Source organism: Corapipo altera, unplaced genomic scaffold (genome assembly GCF_003945725.1).
Source record: "Corapipo altera isolate COAL_440 unplaced genomic scaffold, ASM394572v1 61411, whole genome shotgun sequence".
Classification (NCBI taxonomy): Eukaryota; Metazoa; Chordata; class Aves; order Passeriformes; family Pipridae; genus Corapipo; species Corapipo altera.
In genome coordinates, this window is record NW_020884875.1 from 4,909,705 (window position 1) to 4,933,361 (window position 23,657).

Here is a 23,657-nt window from a genome sequence, read left to right on the forward strand (position 1 = left end):
AAAAAGAAGAAAAGAAAGAAAGGCTTCCAAAGTCCATACAAGCTGCAACATCTCTATGTAGCTCTTACAGTGTCTACAGTTTTGTTTATCAATGTATTCTAATGGACGAAACCAACTGTAGTTGTATCAACTTACATAATTCAGAATTCAACCACAACCATGTGGTAGGAAGGCTTTCTTATTTTTTAGAAAGAAATTTCGACCATAGGGTTTAGTAACAAATGTCAGGAAAAAATGGTTTTTGAGATGGACCTTCTGCTTACCCAGTTGGGTATAGGTGAAAAATTTTAGAATCTATTTCCATCAAAGTAGAATTATATCAATAACCTTTGAAAATGCAGTGTAGTAGTAGACATTCACTTCCCCTCAAATTTTAAGACATATGAGTTGAAAGAAACAGGACTTCAACAAACAGTATTTTAGTATCATCATACCTACTTTTTAGCACTGCTATTTCAGTGCCACATCAGTACCTGATATGTTGGCATGGTTATGTGTGATAAAAACCAAAATACTAATCTCTATAAGGGATGTATTGCTATGTTCCATGCAGCTGAAGTGACACCAAACTGAATTTACTCAATGGCACTGATCACAGTACTTGAGAAGCAGCGTAAGAAAGCTCTCTTGCCTGTTTCAGCAATAGCCTCCTTGACTGTCACATAAGGGGAGGAAGTAAAAGCTGCACAGAAGGATAACAAAGCAAGGTATCAGTGCAGTTAGCAGGCAGAGCAGCCCACTGGTTTTAAACTGACAAATATGGCTGAGTAATTTGAGATGTTTCAGACCCACAGCCCAGAGGATGTCCACCACACCCCCTCTACTGGAAGACTATTGCCATCAGCCCCTTGAGTTCACTGAAGTCCGTCTGCAATCTTCTTTACACAGACTCTTGAATTAAGGTTACACCATATGAAGGATGGTCATTACACTGTAAGGACAATACTTGGGTTTAAAACTAGAAACACATGCACACAGAATTGGTGGCCATAAGCAGACTAGCATTGAGTCTTGTGCCTTTGTGGGCAAACACAATACAGGTAACCAAGGTACCCTTTAGGCAAGAAAAATGACTACAGATGCCAACAGCATCGATTTAGTGAAACAAATTTTGCAGATAAATTATTTATTTGGATGCCCGATGTTGAATAAAGTGTATTTTTTTCTATTTCTAGCTGTGTAATCGAAATGTAACTAAATCAGTGATGTGCTGTCATCATTTTCCACATCTAAAGAACAGTTCAGAGTATCTGCATAATAGGTCCTAGATGAATGCCAAAATCAAAGTGTTTGTTAACCAGTGGCTTTTGAAATGGGAAGTTTTGATACTGGCATAAAACCACAACTGCTTATATTCACTTAAGTAACAACTTCATACCTTCTACAGAGAAAAAACCGATTTGCTAGATGACTCATGTCTAACACAAATCAAGAAAAATAACATTAATTGGCTTACAAATAATAAATAACTAAACCAGAAGTAGCACAGAAGTGATTTTTCACAACCCAAGGGACACTTTGTGGTATGTTACCATATTTCCTCATTTAAACTTCACACCACAAAGGAGTTTGCTAAACCCTAGGGTTTTGCAAGTGAGCTCTATGAACTTTGAAACTTCTGGAAAGAAGTTTTCAGGAACAAATATTTTCCAATTTACTATAACTTCTCCCCCTCTCAACTCAGAAGAAGTCATTCACTTTTTAGAACAATTTTTTTTTTTAGACTTAACTAAAGAATCATTTTTTTACATGCATCTGATGAAACAACTACATGAAAACAGACTGGCACAGATGCCCAACACTTTTTATACAGCTGAGTTTTCCACTGGAATGCTCTCAGCTTTCCATCCATGTTTGTTTCTCTAGTTGCTTTCTGCCCTGATGACCATCATGCACACTCATTACCTGCAGATTTCTTAAGAGGATGTACACCAATCACCAAAGTATCCAAAGGAAGCTGAAATCCTCTGAATACTCACTCATGTAGGTAGCTCTTGCATCAACAACAGTTACTATTTTACAGCTCCCTTCAGTCAAACGACTACAAAAGGGGTGAGTTCCTCAGAGAAGCTCTTCTGCCTTCCCCTCTGCGTAAACAATGAAAAGCTTTCTGTCTGTTCCTGGATGCTGGAGCAAAGTAATTCAGAAGTCTGACACATTAGATGTGCATTTATACACTGGCTTTACATTTTCAAGAGTTTATTTTGAGAATGCTAAATTTTTAAGATATAATCTTGGAGGAAAACATAATCAATTAAATCTACATAATTTTAAGACTTCTTTACTACAGTTTTACAGGATCTCACTGTATGTCTTGACTCCACATGGGGGCCTTGTTTTATAGAGAAGCTGACAATGTATTTACACCACATTCTGAAGTCAATAAAATCTAACAATACATGTTTGAAATTCCCAGTCTTCCAGTACTCCACCTTCTAAGTCCTATTCTGCTGGCATAATACATTAAACATATGGTTATCAAATGTTGCTTAACCTCCATGCTAGAAAAGTCAAGACACAATAAAAGGATTGGTGCCCAGAACCTCAGCTGGTGTAAATTATCATAGCAGCATGAAACTGATGTTACTAAACTGATATACGTAAGCTGAGTAACCAGGCCCTTCTGAAACCTTTTCTATGTTCTATTACTGAAACTCATCATCTAGTCAGTTCACCACACATATGAACATAAGATCTATAGGAAAACTTAGATACTTTATTATATGAAAACCAAGTAATTCCTACAATTCAACATGAAAAAAAAAAAGATGATTGAAAGTATTATTTTTCATTCAAATTCAAAATTTTACTACCAAATTTCATCAACACAAATCAGCTTCCAGCCCACTGTGACTAATCTGTTACAAACAAATACAAAATTCAGACAGATACTTACATTACCAGGCTGGTAACTGGAGAACTTAATGGATAAAATATTTCTTCATTCATTGCTGTTTACTGAACAACTTAGTGGGGACAAAAAAGTGTAACAAAATGTATATCATATCCAGTCAAAGGCTTGGTCTTGTCAGTGTCTCAACTACTCCGAATTTTTGAAAGACTTTTTCAGGACTAACCAAGTATTACTGCAAGAGGGTGACTGGTGGGGGGTATGAATTCAACTAATATAATCTAACCTGCTGAATCCATGTATTAACTGCAAGAAATGGTTCATTCATCTATCCCTAATCTGCATGGACAAGAAATGAAGTAATAATGGGAGATCAGGGTTCCCTATACCCACACTGTGGAAGTTTCATTGAGCTGTGATCCTGAGATTACCTTTTCAGACATCATAAAAATCTGCCTTTTGGAGCAACTGTTTAGAAGATGCAGGAAAGACAGCCAATTTTGATTGCCACTCCATGAACAACAGACAATTCATGTGTAAATTCAATGTCTTTGGAGAAGAGAAGCCGAAAGTCCATCACATAGCATTAAGTTTTAAAAAGGGAAACTACATAAAATGAGGAACTTAAAGAAAATTAACTGGGCAGCTAAAAAGGTAAAATGCTTGCAGGTGGCATAGAAAAAAATACCATAATTAGAGGCTCAGAGTATATTTATACTGTTACAGCAGACTTTAAAATAAACAGAAAAGCTTTGAACAGTTGCAGTAAGGAAAAGGATGGCATTAGAGGTAAAAGAAGTCATGTCTAAAAGAAGAAAACAGAAAAAAAAAAAAAAAAAGGAAATTCTGGCAAATTAAATAGAAACCACAAATGTTGACCTAGTAACCACGGAGTAGAACTCATTGCTTAAATCACCACTGATGCTAAAAAGTAAACTGAAATCCACTCTAGTTTATGTTGGTGTGCTGGACTGCAAACTGCACAGCTTCTTGAGCTGCTACGTGTACTTTTCTGCAGGTCCTCTTCTGAGTATAGTGGTTTATAAGATTGTGTGGAGCGGATTGATAGCCACTTAATCTTAAATCAACTAGCTCAATCCACTGTCACTCAGGAGTTAACACTTCCATGCTTTTCCCTAAAAATCTGCTAGAAAGTTAATCACCTGAGACCCCACTTGGTGGAAAAGGACCTCCTGTCTGACCAGAGCAGCTGCTGTAACATGTACAACTGTCAGCCAAAGTCTCATAACATTTATTCCTCCTACAGAGACACTTCACATCATCCTGAAAAGATACTTCACGTGGGTCTGCTTGTACGCTGCTTCATAACAGTGATCTCATCCACATCTAGAGGGATCCTTGTAATGCACCTATGCATCATAAACACTCCCAAAGCACCTGTACCTCATAGTTATTGATTCCATACAGGATATCTATTACACAACAGGGAGGGGAATGAAAGTGCCCAGATGATGGGATGGTGATATGCCATGGTCTGGAGCAACCTAGCCACAGGGCTATTTCCAGGTGTGCTAGTTGAGGTCAAACACCACTATCAGCTATAGAAATGCCCTGACATTCTAGTCCTTTGAAGATACATATTTCACTGCTCACTGAATTCCATGTGCCAAAGCCTGTATCTACAATGCTAAAAATTTGGGATGGATCCATTAAGTATATAGTATGATAATGAGAATTATTTGAGCCGTTTTTTTTTTTTTAATTTTAAAATATGACCTGCAGAAGTAAAATCAAAAGAAAATCAAGTCTGTGTTCTTCAGCATTTCTGAATGATGCCAGCAATTTCTCTAGACAAGATTTCAAAGCCATCAGAAGCCATTTAGTACAATGCCTCACAAGGAGTGGTGAATGCTTTACAAATTAGTGTTTCTCATTTGTACAGTTTTCCAATATTTTTTTTAAATTTTTTTAGATTTTGAGTTTTATAAAAGACCACCTGAAGCACATCCAACTGAGCTTTGTACTTAGCTTTGTAAGAGGATGACATTTTTGGCTCCTAAGTCTTTACAAGAGGAACACAGTCACTTATAATAATGTACACGGTGCTTTGTGCACTTTTCCATCTTCAGAGGTCACAACCCACAACACCTTTCAGGTTGCAAGTGATTGCTGAAAGAAATGTATTTTAAAGAAGATAACTAACTATTCAGAATGAAGAAATAGGATGCCTGGCAAATCAGCATAGCCACACTACTCCAAACAGAGAGCACACAGTTCTGGCAAATACAAATGTAAGACAAGAAAAGAGGGAGTGAGCTAGAGAGTGGGAAGATTTTTAAAATCGATAAGTATTTTGTTTTTACAGACACACAGAGTCATGCTATTATGGGTCTGGGACAAATAAGATGGATGAGAGTGAGGATAGGCACTTCTGAGGTTGCAGAAGTGCCACTGAGATGTGTATGTGGATGGAAGCAAAGATGGGCTTTGAGAAGCTACTAGAATCTATCAGTTCTTTGCACAAGTCTTTACCACAAAACAAGGTACTACAGTGCATTAGTTTTTTGGTTACATTCAGTTAGTTTGTTCAAAAGAAATAGTAAATCTCATGTAGCTGCCAAAACCATATACCTATATACTCAGCCTTTCATGTCTTATTCCCTGACGATATTCTGTTTATATAAGCATGTGTTTTTCCTACAACTGAAGACACAGAAATAACGTGAGAACAGCAGCAGCATATCTATATAGAGAAAACCAGACTTTCAGATGAAGATTCATACAACCAGTGCTGCACTGGAAAAACAAGTCAAGGGCTCACAATTATCCAACCCTAGTGTAAGTGAAACAGCATCTCTTCTTGACTGACAAGTGAAACAACGAGAACAGAGAAGTAGGTACTGTACAAAAATGCATCCAATGAAAACACAGTAAAATATTTTTCTTTATTATCTACAGCTCTAATTCTTTATCTTATTCCAAAGAATTAATCAGAAGTGAAAATCAGACATCATATTCTTTAAGTTACTCTTCCTATTGCTTCCTTTCTCACCCACTGTGTTTTATTAAGTACTTTGGGATGCCACAGATACTGTCTGACAGTTACATATTTAAAGTGTTAGAATCCTAAAAAGTAATGCTGAAAATTAGCCTTGGTTAAAGATAGCTATTTGGAGGACATCTAATATTCACATCTTTTTTCTTCCACATACTGCAGAGACACAAAAATGCCAATTTATTGCATATGAAGACAATTTGCTATGTAAGTGTATTCTTAGCACATCCAAATGTGTTCTTAATCTATATAAAAAGTGATTGATTGAATATAAGATCCATTTAAACTTAGAATAACATGTTTAAATGACTATCATTGCCCTAATCTGTTAACAAAAAACATAGAATGGAACAGATCCAAAGATAATTTTACAAGAAACCTACAAAAAGCTTTTACTATACCACCAGTCTCCTCTCCACTGTCTCACTCAGGTTTGTTTTTGTTAAATAGCTGGAGATGTAAGGAATACAAATAACTAGTAGAAACTCAACAATCAAGAGCTTTAAAAAGAAATCTTTCAAGGCCTTCCAGAATTTTTGTAGTATTATTTTTTTAATAGTCTGCAGATACTCATGGTTTACTTCAGAATATAACACTACTGACAGAGTATGTTGATTTCAGCAGCAAAATATGCTAGCTTTAACTACAGATTGTGGCTTTAACTAGCAACAAAACCTTAGACAAAAGTATACAAGTGCTGAGATTTTACCCTCTCCACCCCAAAAAAGTTTACCTGTGATGTAGAATGTCAAAATAACCTTTTCAATAATCAGAAGTCCAAAGATCAATCGTTATTATGACATCCTTTCTGCAAATAGCATGCTTTCTGTTCAGATAAACAGTATTTTCTAGAGAGGTGCATGTGTGATGATTCATTTGCATGTCTCAGCATGTATATAAATCTAGCACTTGAATAAATAACATCTGTATACTGTGCCCATGTCTGCAAAGAAACAAAACACTGTACAGACATGTATTCTTGTATCAACAGCACAGAACAGGATTTCTAAGGGGTTTTGTGGTTGGTTCCCCACATTCATGCTGCCGACACTGTTCCAGTTTAAGAGCCAGTATGAACACAAAAGAAAAGCCATTCAGCAATAGCTGTGGTTCTACAAGATGTGTGCTTCCATGAGCAGATCAGACGGCAGTCATGCCTATTTCTCTTGTTCCTTACCAGGTACAGAGCACAGTGTACAAACGTAGGATGGTTTCAACCTCCCTTTAGGTCTTTTGCCGAAGGGAGTATTATTCATTATGCAAAATCCACACAGCGGAAATGGAAGCTCAGAACTAACTGCAATTAACCATTTCCTGTTCAAAAGCAGAAACTGCAATAAATACATTTTTGAAAAAGTTAACGTAAAATATTGTTAAAGCAAAAAGTGTTCCCAGAGACTAGAGAAGCTATTCACTTTAGGTGAATTTAGGTTTTCCTTTGTACACTACAACTATGGAGTACCTTTACAGTGTCATTGAAAAGCCAGATTATTTCTGAAGAAAAGCACCTGAAGGCAAGTGCTATGTCCTAGTGATGCCCCAATTATCATGACTGTATCAATGAAAAACAAAAGCAGATATTTGGCAAGTGATTCCAGCAGAAAGGGAAACCCAGCTTCTGCAAGCTGCCAGGCAGCTCCTTCCCTCTATCTCTGCATCTGACTTGCAGTTTTACCAACAGTGTTACACCTAGAGTAAGCATCTCACTGCAAAGGAAATCATATAGAGAAAATATATAGCTGATAAAACACCTTAATGCAACAGATTTTTCTAAGCAATCTCCACTCAAAGTATAATCTACCTATTCAAATTTGTTGTCTAATGAAGGTAAAATCACCTCTTTAAAATCTGGGGTTCTGGTGCTCAAGGTAAGTCTTAATTCTGCACATTTGCAATTGCTAATTGAGTTTTCTTTACATTAGAAATCACAATATGCTAAGTTTGCTGACCACTAGTGACAAGTTGAAAGGTTATAATCACTAGCTTTTGCAGAAAATACTCGAAATTTGAACCGTTTTACCACTTCTTGATAATCAACTATTATACATGACTATACCTAAAAAGACCTTAACTAAATACTCTTTACCAGGCTAGGAAAGGTTCTATATATGGAAGTTAATGAGATTAAGTTTGAAACTCACATATAAGAAACAACCAATTACCTTGTCTGAAACACAGGCTTGTAAAACTCTCAGTTACTTGTAAAATGGTCTGCTACACATGAGTAAGATGATGTTTAAATTACTTATTTGATTAGATGCATTCACAATGAAATTGATTCTTTTAAAGCATTATTTTTAAACTTGATGCAAGTTAACTGTGCAGGATCTAGTTTTATATCATCACAGCCTGTGCAATCCAAAGTAGTACAAAGGCGATAAAACAACAAATAGAATATCTTTCAGCCATAAGCACCAAAAATAAATTTGAGTTGTGATTTTTCTACAGTTTGAAAGTACCACTGTATCATGGCATTATACCTGACACTTCCAGTTATAATTTAGCACTATTATTCTGTTATGCCTATTATGCAACAGTTGGCATGAGAACCAGGTAATTAGCAACAGGTTATTGAATATTCCTCAATCTCCAAATCAGGAATGCAGTTTTCTTCTTTACAGTGGTCCAGATTTCAAAGAAAAAGAAACAATTGCAAGGAAGCCATGGATGTGAATATACCTAAAAAAAGCCCAAAGCTAAAAATATGTTCTTCAATAACATTTTAGATTTGAATGTTTAGCATGGTCTTATAAATACAGATGGATAGATCATGCCAGAGTTACTGAACAGACTAGAATTTGCAAAGTAATGTTTTATGTCTGCTTCCATAACTGGAAAATGGTTCTATTGTTTTACAGTGAATCAGTGTACTAGCAGTATACTGCTAATAATTCGCAGATGCTTTAGTGACTTATAACAGGAAAGGTTTACTTGGTAAGAGCTAAAATTCAAAATCTTACTAATGTGACATTTCCAACTGTCCTCTCAAAAAAGAAGTCATGTCCTTACAAGATTAGGCACTAACAATAGTTTTTCAAAAAATTAATACTACGAAGTGTTTTATACATTGCTCAAAAAAAGCTGGCAAACATGCCCTGTTGCCTACTGCAAAACTGTTTTGGAAATGAATCAAATTCTCAGACTTCAAATAAATAAGTATTTTCACATTGTACAGCAGTTTACTGAACATGCAGTGAAGAGTGCCACCAGCCACACTGTTTTATAAGTCCAGTTGTAGACAGATTGATAGAAAGGACAGTATCATCATCATGTCAGTCAGACCACAGGCAGTGCAGCAGGAATTGGAGTGGGTAAGTATGGAGAGGTGAGAAGAGATCAGCCATACAAAATAGCTTTAGATTACTTACAAGCAATAAAATATTCTGCTTCTAAAGATGTCTAATTCATCACTGCAGAAATTACTTCATATAAAAAAAATTCCAGTCCAGCTGGTAGTGTATCAGCTTGATGTCTGCCAACTAGAAAGCACAATTCTGCAAAAGGACTTGACAGAGTTTGAAGCAGAGTATATTGAAAAGTGGACAATGCTGAGAAAAATCAAGATGAAAAAGTAACATTTGTCACGGGAAACAAAAAAATTATTCATTTGTTCCCTTGATAAGAGTTGAAATGTATTAACAGGATCTGTCAGTAAAAATAAAGTATAAATGCAATCAACTGGGTTTAGATTAAAGACAAATGCAGGTCAAACAAGTACAACTGGATCCTATAAAAGAATCCACTGGCTAGTGGTCTGATTAGACCTTCAGCTATTCTTGTAGGAGGGGAGAGAGCAGTTCTGCTCATTTTATACAAAGCACATGCAAGACCATAATGCCTCTATCGTATACTCCATCTTTAATTAAAAGTTAACATATGTCAATTTTGTGAATTTTCTGAATTTTACCATAAATGCTAGATAAAACACTAAGTTCTTTCCCTTTTCGCCTTGTTTGTATTCATGGATACTGCATATACAGAGAGAAAGCCAATGGAACTACATTTGAAGTTATATTGTTCTACTAATATAGCCTGGACACTCACAGGTCATATATAAACCGATCCTTACTTCTGTGAACACACTCAGTCATTTACTTCGCACAGTGAATTTTCTGACCTAAAGGGTAAACATGAACTGTTCAATTATTTGTTTTTCATTATCCACAGTATATGATTGATCAGCTAAGTCATTTGGTTTGCCTTCTTCACTGGATGACATTTTAAAGCATGCCACTAACAGACAGATAACCCAATAAACAATACCATTGTGTTTGTGCACAAACACCCTGGATAACATGCAGCTTCTCATTCTCTATCTTCCTTTCACCACAAACATTCAGAGATAGTAAGTTCACTTTGAGTTATGCAATCAATTCATGCTTGATACAACAATATAGGAAAGATACGGGATTGCACTTTAGTTATCAACTACACATTAGTCTACAAGCAAGAACATCTCAGCTTGTATCGTATACAAAGGTAAAGTGACATTATCATTAAAATGGCTGCACAAAAATGCACAGTTGAAGCAAAAGGAGAAATACAATGTCTTCTTAACATCCTACCCAATACTGTTATGCCTCGTTAAGCACTTCCAACGTCTTGATGGGCTACAAAGAAGTAAAAACACTTGGTCAAGAATTTCCTTTTAAAGAACAGCCCATTTACCTATAACCAGTACCAATCTGCAAAGATATGTATACAACCAGTGCAACAGAAACCCATTTCACAGGAAAAAACACCCAAACATTTATGGTCTTACACTTTGATATTGGCACATACCTGCCACTTACACTTTGCAAGACATTGTGATACCACAGTGATACAGACCACGCTCTGTCTGATACAGACAAATCCGGAACATTTTGAACCTAGCTTGTACTTAAAGCTGAGGATATTCAGAAGCAGGAAACTGCAAGGAGAAAAATTAGTAGAGAGACATCAAAAAGGACAAAAATAATCCCTTTGTCTACAATTGCTAGGATTAATATATTTTATGACCATGATCTAGGCCACCTTTCTGCAGAAGGAAGCTTGTTCAAAGAAGTGGAGGTCAAGCCTAGAGTGATGCGGTTCACTGAATGACCACACAGAGGTTTACATATTTGCTTTATGGCTGCTGGCACTGGTTTTGGCCTAGAAGCCTCTAATGAACAAAGAGAGCTCTGATCCTTTCTGGAGCCATTCATACGTGATTAAGATCCAACAATACAGCACTTTGATCAACTGAGCTACAGAAAGATTGGATGTTTCCTGAAGGAGTCATTTCGGGTGAAAAGGGAGGAGAAGAGAAGAAGAAGAAAATTTTCCTGATCAGGTCAAACTTACTGAGACAGTGCTCTTCTCACATCTGACATGCATTGTACTCTCTTGAGAGTCTTGAAGCTTTGGAAAGATGACAGATGACTGAGGTATGGAAAAGAGGAATGAACTGCGGTATCACTGTATCAAACTCAAAGAATAAATTTAACTTTTTGAAGATGGAATAAGATTCATTTTCAAGAGAAGGCAACTGAGTTAGCTTATGCAAGGCATATTGCAACAAAGAAGGACATAAAAATGTACAACCATTACAGCAAATTGAATAGCATCTTTCATAGATATGTTTGAAAAGCTTGCAGCACTATAGTAAAAAATACATACTTCTTCAGTCTGATGCAGCTGAAAACAGCAGGAGATACATGGGTAAGTCTATAAAAAAATCCCAGAGAATGAACACCTGGTTCCTTGAAAGTAATCTTTCTATCTTTACACCAATATACTTCACATAACCCAAGAGAATTAAAGGCCTGTTTGAAGTTAGAAGAGCATGTTCATGACACACCACTTGCAAGAGTATTTACTTTTTTTCAGCAGACATAAGTATTAAGCACAGGTGATGGATTCAGATCCACAGGAATGAACAGAGGTTGGAATGTCTAGACAATCAGGAAAGCATAACACAGGTGTGACAACTGCTTGACTATCACATTTCAACATTTTCAGTATAAACTAAGTAACTTTCATCATCTGTTGATATAAAAGCAGAAGAGGGGAAACATATTTGGCTTTGTCTACTATGAATATCTACTCCTAATAATTTATTTTGGAAGCTAGTTCTCCTTTTCATATTTGAGTTGGATGCTTCCATGTCCACCTGGGCATGGCTCAGCTCTCTGGCTATCCAATACAACAGCTCTCAGTTCGGAAAACAATTTAAATTATTTGTCACTGGTTTAGTGAGATTGCTCATACTTGAATGCTTATGTGCTGACCTACTGGAAAGCAGGTGATTTTTGGCTCAAAAGAAAATCTTCATATTTGAAATTTAAACTCTAACATTTTGAATTCTTTGGTAATGTATGTGTACCATGATTCCTCATGTACAAAACACGCAAAATACATTATCTTTCCTCGGATGATTTTTGAAAACCAACAATGTAGAGCTGCGCTGACAGCCAACTACCAAGAACAGGAAAGCTGAGGTGAAAGCAAAGGGAATCACCAAGATGGTAACCCCAAAAGTAAAATCTGTTGTCACTATTTGTCATTAAAGAAGGATTTCCCACCAGTCTTGTATCATAAAAGAGAATCCTTCCCTTTATAAACTACTCTGTATTATAATGCTATAATGTCAAGTGCATATTAAAAAAATCTTGACCTACTATGCGTCTGTACACAAGCAAGGCAACTAAAAAATTATTTACTTCTTAAAGCAGTACCACCAAAAAAATGTGGAAGAAGCATTTTGCATCTCCAAGAGATTTAGGAGTTGAAGTTATAGAAAGGGAAGTTTCATTTTTTCCATCACACATCTGCAGTATAACAGTAGACAGCTTATCAGTATAATCTTCAATAATTAACATTTGATTACTCTTGTCATAATTTCTTATGCTTCACAAAATATAATCTCTAATTAATAATTTAATTTTAATCAAATAATTAAAAATGTATTAGAACACATTTGCTATTACAAATCCATGAAATGGAGACAATTTAACAAATCCATTAGACAAGTACAAATACAATTTTTGGAACTATAGAACTGTAGACAAGAAATCAGTCCCTTTTCAAAAACCAACAGCGGGTCATTCCCCAGGACTGATCCGTGAATTAGCAGAGGAGCAGGAGTCTGGACAGCAGCACTCTCCCATGACATTTACAAAGCTGCAGTTCATTAATATTACTGCCAAGAGTAGAACCTGGTCTGACAGATCAAAACAACTTATTGACCCTATTTAGAATTAACAACAAGGCATACATTTTAATGGCAACTAAGCAGTTAAACCAGTTGCTAATCACTGCCAACCTGCAACTGGGCACAGCAACACCCGTGCTTTCCAAACTTCCTACAGCCATACACAACTGAGATGTCTGACAGCACTACTGTGACTGCTCTTTTTCACCTTTAGGAGTTTTCCACTTTTCAGAGTTGTCTGTACTGCAAAAGTATCCCATATGTAATTGTGGGACAATTTTTACTATTTTCATTATATTCTGTGTCTTGGACACTCTGTTTTGTTCTTTTCTGGTGACAGAGGAACTGATTTTTTGGCATTAGCTTTCAAACAAAAAAATGCACTATCTTAAAGGTTATTATAACAGATTATGATAATTAAATTGCATACAGAGTACTGATGTACTGCAGCTGTATAGTTATGCCCAGCTTCTTGAACAGGCTTTCCCAGAAAGCTCTACAACTTCCTTCCTGATTTAAGTTCAAAGTAAAAGACATAGAAAACTTTTGACTGAACTTGTCTAAACTACATGTGGAAGGTAGAGCTTTCACTTGGAGAGTTGCCAGCCCACCTTTGGTTCCCAGCAACAACCAAATATACAGCTGAGCCTAGGTTCAAGGATGAGAATTTGGCATACTGGCAGCAGTCAAATAGAAAAAAGTTTATTTCCAGACTCCATGGGTAAAGGATCACCCTCTTTGCTTTGACTGGCCATCTGGAATAAGGGAGGCAAATTTTCCTTGCATTTACTAGCCATGAGCAAAGTCTGCTTCACTTGCTATTCAAACTTCACTGTAGCAACAGAATGGTCCATGTGATTCAAGGACAAAGGTGAATCCTGCAGGACTGATGCCCTCCACAAATGCTGGAGTTACAAATGGTGACTAGAGCTCCAGATGTGGGCTAACCTTGAAAACAAGTTAAGTTTGCTCAGCAGAAATGGAAGAGAGCTAAGGAGACTACACAGTTGGTAGTTTTTTGGTTTGGATTTTTTTTAACATTTTCTTCTTCCATAATTCAGCTCAAAAGAGAACCCATGAAGGTAGGAATGGGTGAAGAAATGGTGAAGGATATAGGCAACAGACAGTAAAAGACAGACATGTTCCATTAGAAAATGAGGGAAAGATACAGAACTCAAAGCAGAAAGTTCAGATCATGATTAGTTTCACATTAATTGTATTTACTGGAAATTGCAAGAAGTCAATATGAGGCATTATTGTACGAGACCTCCATCTCCATTACAGCTAATCATATATTTCCAGTATTTCCTATTCATTTCAGAAGTCAGCTGAGATCTCTCATTCCATAAAACCCATATTTTGGGTCATAATACAGGGTTTAATAAATTGTATTTTGCAAATAGTACTGAGATGTTAAAGGAATACCACACTACTCCCTGTCTTTCAGATTCAACCTGAAAAAGCTTCAATGTAAGCAGAATTTTATGATTCATACTCATTCATTAATGCAAGTACCAACTGCAAACCACTTTTTAATCCATGTTAGTTCAACAATACCACTGCCAAATACAAGTCATCATCATGACATTCTCTGAAAGCATGGCTAATAAAACAATATGGTAACATTTACCCTCCTCATACCTAGTTACAGGATCTAATATTCAGTTAACAGAGTATCTACAATTCTATAGATAATCATATACATAATACATATAGAGAAGGTAAGGCATTCAAACCATGTCTTCAATAAAATTAAAATTCGAATCTTAGATTTTTTTTTTTCTTTTTGTAAACATAACCCTTTAGCATTTTGAGTTCAGCAAATTTTGTTTGTTTACTGCTATATTTCCTTCCTTCATTCTAAGGACGCATCTACTTTAGGCATCACTTAAGCAAGCATAAAGAAACTCTAGATTAACACACAATATGATAGGGATACCAGCTCTCTTTCTCAAAAAGGACTGTTGGGTTCACGAAGACTTTTGTGCAAGAATACCACATGATGTTGGAGATACTAATGAAGGAAATGTCATCTATCCCTGTGAGCTAAGTAAGTATTATATTCCCAGTTTTTCATATTAAATGTAGAAAGGAAGGATTAAAATTCTCAGAAAAAAACTCAGGTAAGGTATTTCATCAAGTGTTTGATTACAAATTTTGAGCAGTCCCACTCAGGTGGGTAAATCCTTCACTTCTGACTTGCAAGCAACTTTTTCCAATTCTTCCCACCCACCTCCATCCCAAGTATGCTGGACTAAGCTCAGCCAGGTAGTGGTTAGCCAGAAGAAAAACAACACTTCTTTTTAGGAACTGACACCAGCTCAGACTTGTTCTTTTCTGAGTCTGCGCCTTGGAGAAGGTCAGGAAACTTGTCATTTCTACACAGAAACTACCTCCTAAAATAGATTCACTTACAAACAGGCTCTGGCAGCACCTGGATTTGGCACATCTTGTAACCCTGGAAAGGGAATCAGACTGATGAGTTTGTAAGGAGCTATGACATGTTTCTGGTTTTCCTTAGAACTCCTTCTCTTTTCGAAAGTAGGGAATTATCAGTACTTATCGTCTAACTATTCAGTAAATTCCTTACAGAGGAGTGAATATATCCAAATTCTCAGTCAATTAGCTAGTCAAAAGTTAGACTGCCAAGCAGGTTAAAGCAGAAAAAGGTGTAGATGGTTGGTTTGCTCTGACAACAAAGGAAACCCATCTCTCTTTAGGTCATAGAATCACAGACCCATAGAATGGCCTGGGCTGGAAAGGACCTTAAAGATCAGCTAATTCCAACTGCCCTGGCAAGGGCAGGGTTGCCACCCACTAGACCAGATTGTTCAGAGCCCCATTCAACCTGGCTTTGAACACTTGTGGGTCATCCACAACTTCTCTAATCAACCTGTTCCAATGCCTCACAGTAAAGGATTTCTTCCTAATGCAAATCTACTCTCAGTTTAAAGTCATTCCCCCTTGTCTTGTCATTACATGACCTTTTAAATAGGCACCCTCCATCTTTCTTGTAGGCTCCATTCAGGTACTGGAAGATCACACTTTGGTGGCCCCAAAGACTTCTCTTTTCGAGGCTTAACAAACCCAGTTCTCTTAACTTTCCTCAGAGGAGAAGTGATCCATCTCTCTAATCATCTTGGTGGCCTCCTTTGGACCCTCTCCAACAGGTCAATGTCCTTCCTGTGCTGGGGACCCTAGAGCTGCAGCACTCCAGGTAGGTCTCATCAGAAAAGGGTAGAGGGGCAGAATCACCTCCCTCAACCTTCTAGTCATGCTGCTTTTGATGTAGCCCCAGGGCAGGATTGGCTTTCTGGGCTGCAAGTGTACATTCCTGGGCCTCTTATCCACCAGCACACCGAAGTCTTTCTTGGCAGTGCTGCTCTTGATCTGTTCATTCCTCAGTCTGTGTTGATACTAGGGTTGCTGCAACCCAGGTGCAGAACCTTGCACTTTGTCTTGTTAAACCCTGTGAGATTCCCATAGGCCCATTTCTCCAGCTTGTTCAGATCAAATGTTCGGAAGCAGTAAATTATAATGATTTAGATGTATGAAAAAAATAGGATTTTTTACTAACCTCTCTCCCAGTATCTACTAGTATAATGAATTATAAATCATAAATACAGTAATCCTTTTTATCTATGTTCTCAACTTTTTCACGTAACTGTGATATGTTCATATAAAGTGTTTGGGTTTTTTTTCCTTCAGGTAAGTTTGAACATGAAATTCAGTGGGTTTAAAATTGAGTAAAACCCAGTTTATACAAACCATGTTTTGTTAGCAAATATATCTCTTATTTTTATAGGTAAATTTATGCATAAAGAAATGCAGTATGTTGAAAAAAATTTTGCCATTTCCCCATGTTTATATCTATATTAGGAGTTCCAGTGTTATGTATATGTCATACCTATAGTTGTTCAACATATCTATAGTTGAGACTTCTGCTTGGTATGAAGCCAAGGAGACAAGATTCTAAAGCCCATTAACAGTGCATCATGATCGTGAATTAAAGAATCCTGTGGAATCATAAACTGTCTAGAAGGAAAATTAGAAAAATAATAAAATTTGATCAAAGGGTTAATATATTTTTATTAGTGCCTGGCAGCAGACTAGTAATAGACCATTTAAATGTGTACAGCAATATAACTGTCTTATGTCAGATGCATACTGGCAAAAAAGTCTGCAGACAGTAGAGTACTTATACTCTAGACACTAGAGTAATAATAATAAAAAAATCCCAACCAACCAACCAACCAACCAACCAACCAAAAAAAAAAACCAGACCAAAACTAAACAAAACAAAAAACCAGCTAAACAAAAAAACCCACAAAATAAAAACCAAACAAAAAACCCCAAACAAACAAACAAAATAAACCCCACCCAAAAACCTGACTAGACTTCAATAGCTCTCATCTGTATTTATCAAGCTGTTATTCTCTTTTCTAAAGGACTCAAAACATTACCAAATGTTTTCAGGCTATCAATGTCAATAATTACATAGCAAGCACTGCTGGGAAACTACATTCCCACATTAAAATCCCAGTCTAAAAAGCTCAAAACATAACTACCCCCACCAAACTCTGTCTAAACAAGGTAAAAATAGCTGTTCCACACACAGAAAATTTGCACAGGCTAGAAGATGAATGCTGCAAGGTAGAACTATGTCCCTGCCAGTGGCTGAAAAAGCAATATTTTGAAGTATGTCTGGCCGATTAGTCAAGAATGTCATAGCAAGTCTAAGCAATAAAATTACTATCTTTTTCATAATAGAATATAAAATGAGTATAGAGTATTTTGTAAGTTAGATATTATATTTCCTCAAACACTCGAGTCCTGAGAAGACAGATTTTATGGTTTTAGAAAGTCTCGTGCTTATATATCAAAATGACTGTATTTAAAAAAAACAAGGATGTTTAAGAAGTTCCAGGCTCTTTTTCTGGCTTTCCCATTTAAGTTCAGTGACATCACAAAGCTAATATTAATCCATTTTAGCTACTAACACATTTGAGAAGTTTGTGGATGTGGAGTTTATGAACACAACTGAAGATTCTCCAAGTAAATACAAACAGAAAGTCAGAATTTAGCTGGCTGTGGAAGCATAAATGGTAAGCTTTTGTTGTCTTCCTCCCTCACCAATATGGTCTTTCTGTTTACTTGTTATTTATATATATTTATACAAAATTTAAAGATAGAAAGGAAAAACTTCAAAGAAAAAGGATAAAATAAACATGGCCTGTTTATCCCTCTTCATTCCTTCCCCTCTCCCCCTCAATCAAGTGCCTTTCCTGTGCTTACCTTGTTCTGATCTTTCAAATCCACCCAACTGGACAAGAACCATCTGCTGCAGCACCACAGCCCACAAAGGCCAGGAATAGCATGGAGAACCATAGCATCACTTAGCCAACAGGCTGTTTTCTCACGACTACTGAAAATGTGTCCAAGAGCCAGGTCATATTGCCTTCCATCTCCCACAGAACAGATTGCAGTGACTCAGGATCCTTCTGGGTCAGAAGTCCTCTGGGCCAACCTGCTGCTGCTGTACACAGCACTAATTCACTCTCTTACAGCCACCTCACCAAGCCTGTTTTCAAATCATTTAAATGTGTTCTGGCAGACAGCTATGACAAATAAATGTCTTTTACCAGCATACTGAAGTGAACCTTTGGGACATTCAATGAGAACAGACATGCAATTCAGTCTAACACCGGACAACTTGTTTTTCTTAATATGCTTTTTTCTTAAATGTTGCTTCTCCAAACTACATCAAATGTTATAGTGGTATCATGTTTTCTTTGCATTTCTTGAGGACCTCTTAGAATTATACCTGGGGTCCCAACACCTTACTGTGCAAAGCAATGCTTATTTTAGTGATTTAATTAATCCATTCCAGGTCAGTAAAGCATGCACACACTTATGTGAGTCAACTTCACAAACAGACTATAAAAAAGAAAGAAAGCAGGGGAGAAGTTACTACCAGAGAGAGAACAGCTTTATATAATAAAAATTAATAAACTTCACAGCAGAAGAACCCAGATGAAATTATAGTATGCTTCCTTTTTGTTTCCTGCTTACTATGTAGTAGAACTTATTTTGGCAATTAAATCATAGTAAGAAAAATGTTTATATACCGAGCTTCCCTTATGTTCTGCTCATCCTCCCCCTAAACACACATACTAAGACACAGAAATTAATCAAACTGCAAAAAAGTCCAAACAACTCCTAAAATAGTCTCAAAACCATTTTCTTGAAAAAGATTCAGGTACCACTTGAAGTCAATAGAGTAACTTTCCTGTTGGTACCCTATATGGAAGTAACTGAAATGTGAAATCTTCATACAGAAAGAGAGCTATACTAAGCAAGTTAAATAGCATTGTCTTGCCTTGGTGTTATTCTTTAAAGTTCACCACAGCCTTAGTCTGATAATACCCTACTGATAGCAGAATGAAAAATGTATTGAGAGCTTCTGGTATAAAGCAATACCGTGACTACCTAATTAGTATCATAAATATCACATCTTTTTCCAATTGAAAACATGACCAATAGTTCCATTAAAACTTTTGTATTATACTAAAACAAGTTTGAGATACATGAATTGAAGTACAGGAACAGTGAATTGCCTTGTTTACCTACTTAAAAAAAGTATTTTAAAAGCCAGTATAAAATTCTGGAACATCACAGCAAGACTGACTTCAATACAATATCACTAGTAATGATAGCTTAAGAACCAGAAAAAGGAAGCAAGGGGGAAAAAAGGAAATTATTTCCCCAAGCAATTGTAATGTCTGCTAAAGGACAGAAGGAAGGTGACTGGTAGCATCAAGATAAGCAATAGATCTAAAGAATCTGGGAGGTCACTGTGCTCTGTACACCTCCATTGCAAATTGTAAATTACTTTCAGTGGTGTTTTTTACTCCTGAAAGGTGTCCAGAAGTTCCAAACACAGAAGTACTTAAAAAACCACTCACAACTTTGTTGGCTGCTCGTCAGAGCCTTTTGCTCTGACAGATGTTTCCTTAATAGCTACAGCAAAGTTGATTTGTAGACTATATAAGAAAAAAAACAAAAGATGAAGCCTTCAAGCCTTCCTTGCTGATCTGTACACAAAATTCAGGAAAGGTGGGAAAAGCTCTTCACCTGGGACAAATGAGGAGAAAAGCACAGTGGAAGTTGTACCTTCAGACAATGACGTTCTTTTTACAACCCAGAGATCCATGGTTCTTTAACACTTAAAGTTACATGGCTCTTTACTGACAGCATCCTCCTCCTTTCAAAGATAAAAATAACCTGGTGCTAATTAAAAAAGAAGTTTAATGTCTGTACTTAAAAACCAGCCAGACACCATGGGGTCACAAAGCAAGAAACTCTTAGGCAATAGGCTGCAAGCTAGAAGGAAGTGCTATTAATCTGCTGCACCTGGTGGCTCTTCTGCAGCTCCTACCAGAGAACCAAGATGAGACTTTGTCCACCCCAAGACTACTGAGGCATGCAGAAAGGTAGAGCACAACAGAGCCAGCAGACTGAAAACAGACAGCTACTGTGCTACCCAAGCAATTATTTCTGCATGCTGGCTTTCTGTATCTCTAGGCAGGTATCTTAAGCTCAGAGGAGCTCATTTTCTGTTTTAAAGGCCCTGATGCTCAAAAGCAAATATTCTGAAAATGACTGCTGAGTGTCAGGAGCTACCATAAATCCTGTGACAATGAAGAAAGAATTGTTCATAAAGACTGTGTCCTCCCCTGCTCCCTGTGAGGGCAACTACAAGTTCAACTGCAACCATTCACATGTGAAGCTCTGCCAGGTTATGCTTGCTTACAGACTGCTCATGTAACAGCAGTATTACTGAGTGCAAAAGTTCCCAACTGAGAATAAAGAACTCCTCGGTAAAAAGAAAGAAATGTCAACCTGAAGAGATTGGGCTTTTTCTGATGGGAATATCTCCACTGAAATTCCTCCAAATCTAATACGTGAGACCACATAGTTTTTAACTAAGAGTTCAGGAGGCTAATTTAAATTATTTGCACACAAAAAAAGACCAACAAGACCCAGATAAATGTACATAGAAAGTTTATTAAAGAATACCAGCTGTGAATGAGCAAATCAACTATCTCAAAAAACTGATCTAGAGAAATAAAGGCCAGCATTTTTTACTCATTCCACAATCTAGACATTAATTTTCTCATTTGTCAAAGTTCTTAGCATTTTACACAACTTTCCAGATTCAAAGTGCCTACTGAGTCTTTGATTGACAATATTTATCACGGGAAAGTTCTGTCAAATTGGGTACCAAGAAAAAAGAACCAAGGGAATACACAGTAAGGAACCACTAAAAATCACTAGGTTCCAGTCATCTATTTGTCATTAGACAAAACAATCTATGACAAAGGCAGGCAGATGGAATCATAGAATCATAGAATCAGCTGGGTTGGAAGGAACCTCTGAGATCACCAAGTCCAACCCTTGATCCACTACCACTGCGGTTACTAGACCATGGCACTCAGTGCCACATCCAGTCTCTTTTTAAAAATCTCCAGGGACGGAGAATCCACCACTTCCCTGGGCAGCCCATTCCAATGTCTGAGCACCCTCTCTCCAAAGCAATTCTTTCTAATATCTAACCTAAACCTCCCCTGGCACAACTTGAGACCATGCCTTCTTGTCTTGCTGATGGTTGCCTGGGAAAAGAGACCAACCCCCACCTGCCTACAACCTCCTTTCAGAGAGTTGTAGAGAGTGATGAGGTCTCCCCTGAGCCTCCTCTTCTCCAGGCTGAACAGCCTCAGCTCCCTCAGCCTCTCCTCACAGGACTTGTGCTCCAGTCCCTTCACCAGCCTAGTTGCCCTCCTCTGGACCTGCTCCAGCACCTCAATATCCTTCCTGAACTGAGGGGCCCAGAACTGGACACAGTACTCCAGGTGTGGCCTCACCAGCGCTGAGTACAGGGCAAGAATCACTTCCCTGGTCCTGCTGGCCACACTGTTCCTGATGCAGGCCAGGATGCCATTGGCCTTCTTGGCCACCTGGGCACACTGCTGGCTCATGTTCAGCTTCCTGTCAATCCAAACTCCCAGGTCCCTCTCTGCCTGGCTGCTCTCCAGCCACTCTGTGCCCAGCCTGTAGCTCTGCATGGGGTTGTTGTGGCCAAATGCAGGACCCGGTACTTGGCCTTGTTGAACCTCATCCTGTTGGAATCAGTTCAACTCTCCAACCTCCAGGTCCCTCTGCAGAGCCCTCCTGCCTTCCAGCTGATCGACACTCCCCCCCAACTTAGTGTCATCTGCATATTTGCTGATGATGGACTCAATCCCCTCATCTAAATCATCAGTAAAGATATTAAACAGAACTGGGCCCAACACTGATCCCTGGGGGACACCACTGGTGACCGGCTGCCAACTGGATGCAGCACCATTCACCAGCACTCTCTGGGCCCGGCCCTCCAGCCAGTTCCTAACCCAGCACAGAGTGCCCCTGTCCAAACCACGGGCTGCCAGTTTTTTCAGAGAAGCATTCAATTACTTCAACCACATACTTCTTTGAGCATTGCCTTGCACATCCCCCCAGACAGAGCCCATTCCTTTCTTGAAGGATCACCAGCAGACACCACAATTAAATAGAACATGCTGAACTTCAAGTATTCAAAATGTACCATTACTATATAAAAAGAATTGAAAAGCTTTAAGGACCAGAGATGGGACCCTCATCATCTCTAAAAATAAGTTCTTGTTTAAGAGCTTTGCTGAATCAAGGCTTAAATACTAATAAGTATTACCAATAGCTGATCCCTAAAAGAACCCTTGCTGAATCTTACTCTTTTGCTTTACCATAGAAGTATCTTCAGTCTGCCTGATGGCCCATTTTTGGCTCTCCACACTTGGTACTAAGCTCTGTGAAGCACATCTTTCACAAAGACACTGCAGAGGAATCTGTAGAAGGAAGGTTAACAGCCAACAATGTCAAGAGCACAATATCACGACTGACATTAATATTTCACTAATATGGAATGCCAAAAATAATTGGGAATTAATTTAGGCTGGATTTGTCAAATGAGATGCCTACCGTTCCATTCATAACCCAGATTTGAATGCTGACTTGAGCACTGGCCAGTTTTCAGAAGTGTTGAGAACTTGCAAGGCTCAGGGTTTCAGAACTTAAAACACCACGCCATTTGTTGAAGTACCTGAATATAAATTATGTAACATAACTGCAGGTTAGGCTGACTTGCTTTAAGATGTTATTGATGAGAAAAATTAAAATCAGTCACTACTTTATTCCAACAGAATGACCCATGCAAGCACATAAAACCATGTGGTAACTTTGTGTTTCATAGCAATATGGAACCCCCATACTGTAGCTACCTGAAAGCAAATTTCAGTAGCTAGAAAGCTACTTTCAAAAGTATTCTCTACAGCTAGTTTTCAACATGGACACAGAAAAAAATAGTACTGACATTCTTTGTTGTACACGATTTTGAATCATTTTTTGGGAAGATGACTGTAAATCATTTTGGCAAAGAAAACATTTCCATAGATGGTCAAATCACCCCACAGCTGAAATGCATCCACACAACAACTAAAAATAAAACAGAATTATGCATCAAACTAACCTGTGTTATCTAT

At 37.6% G+C, this 23,657-nt stretch overlaps 1 protein-coding gene and 1 long non-coding RNA gene across 4 annotated transcripts in view; one reads left to right on the forward strand and one right to left on the reverse strand.

The window, feature by feature from the left end:
- ARL15 (ADP ribosylation factor like GTPase 15) overlaps window positions 1-23,657 on the reverse strand; it is a 276,210-nt gene that overhangs the window by 17,867 nt on the left and 234,686 nt on the right. The window lies entirely within an intron of this gene.
- On the forward strand, window positions 4,302-7,256 carry LOC113943506. 2 transcript variants are annotated; one of them, XR_003526347.1, is made up of 4 exons: window positions 4,302-4,378; window positions 5,498-5,709; window positions 6,030-6,074; window positions 7,048-7,256. It is a non-coding gene; the product is annotated as an uncharacterized LOC113943506 (long non-coding RNA). The 2 variants fall into 2 exon arrangements; XR_003526348.1 differs by lacking the exon at window positions 6,030-6,074.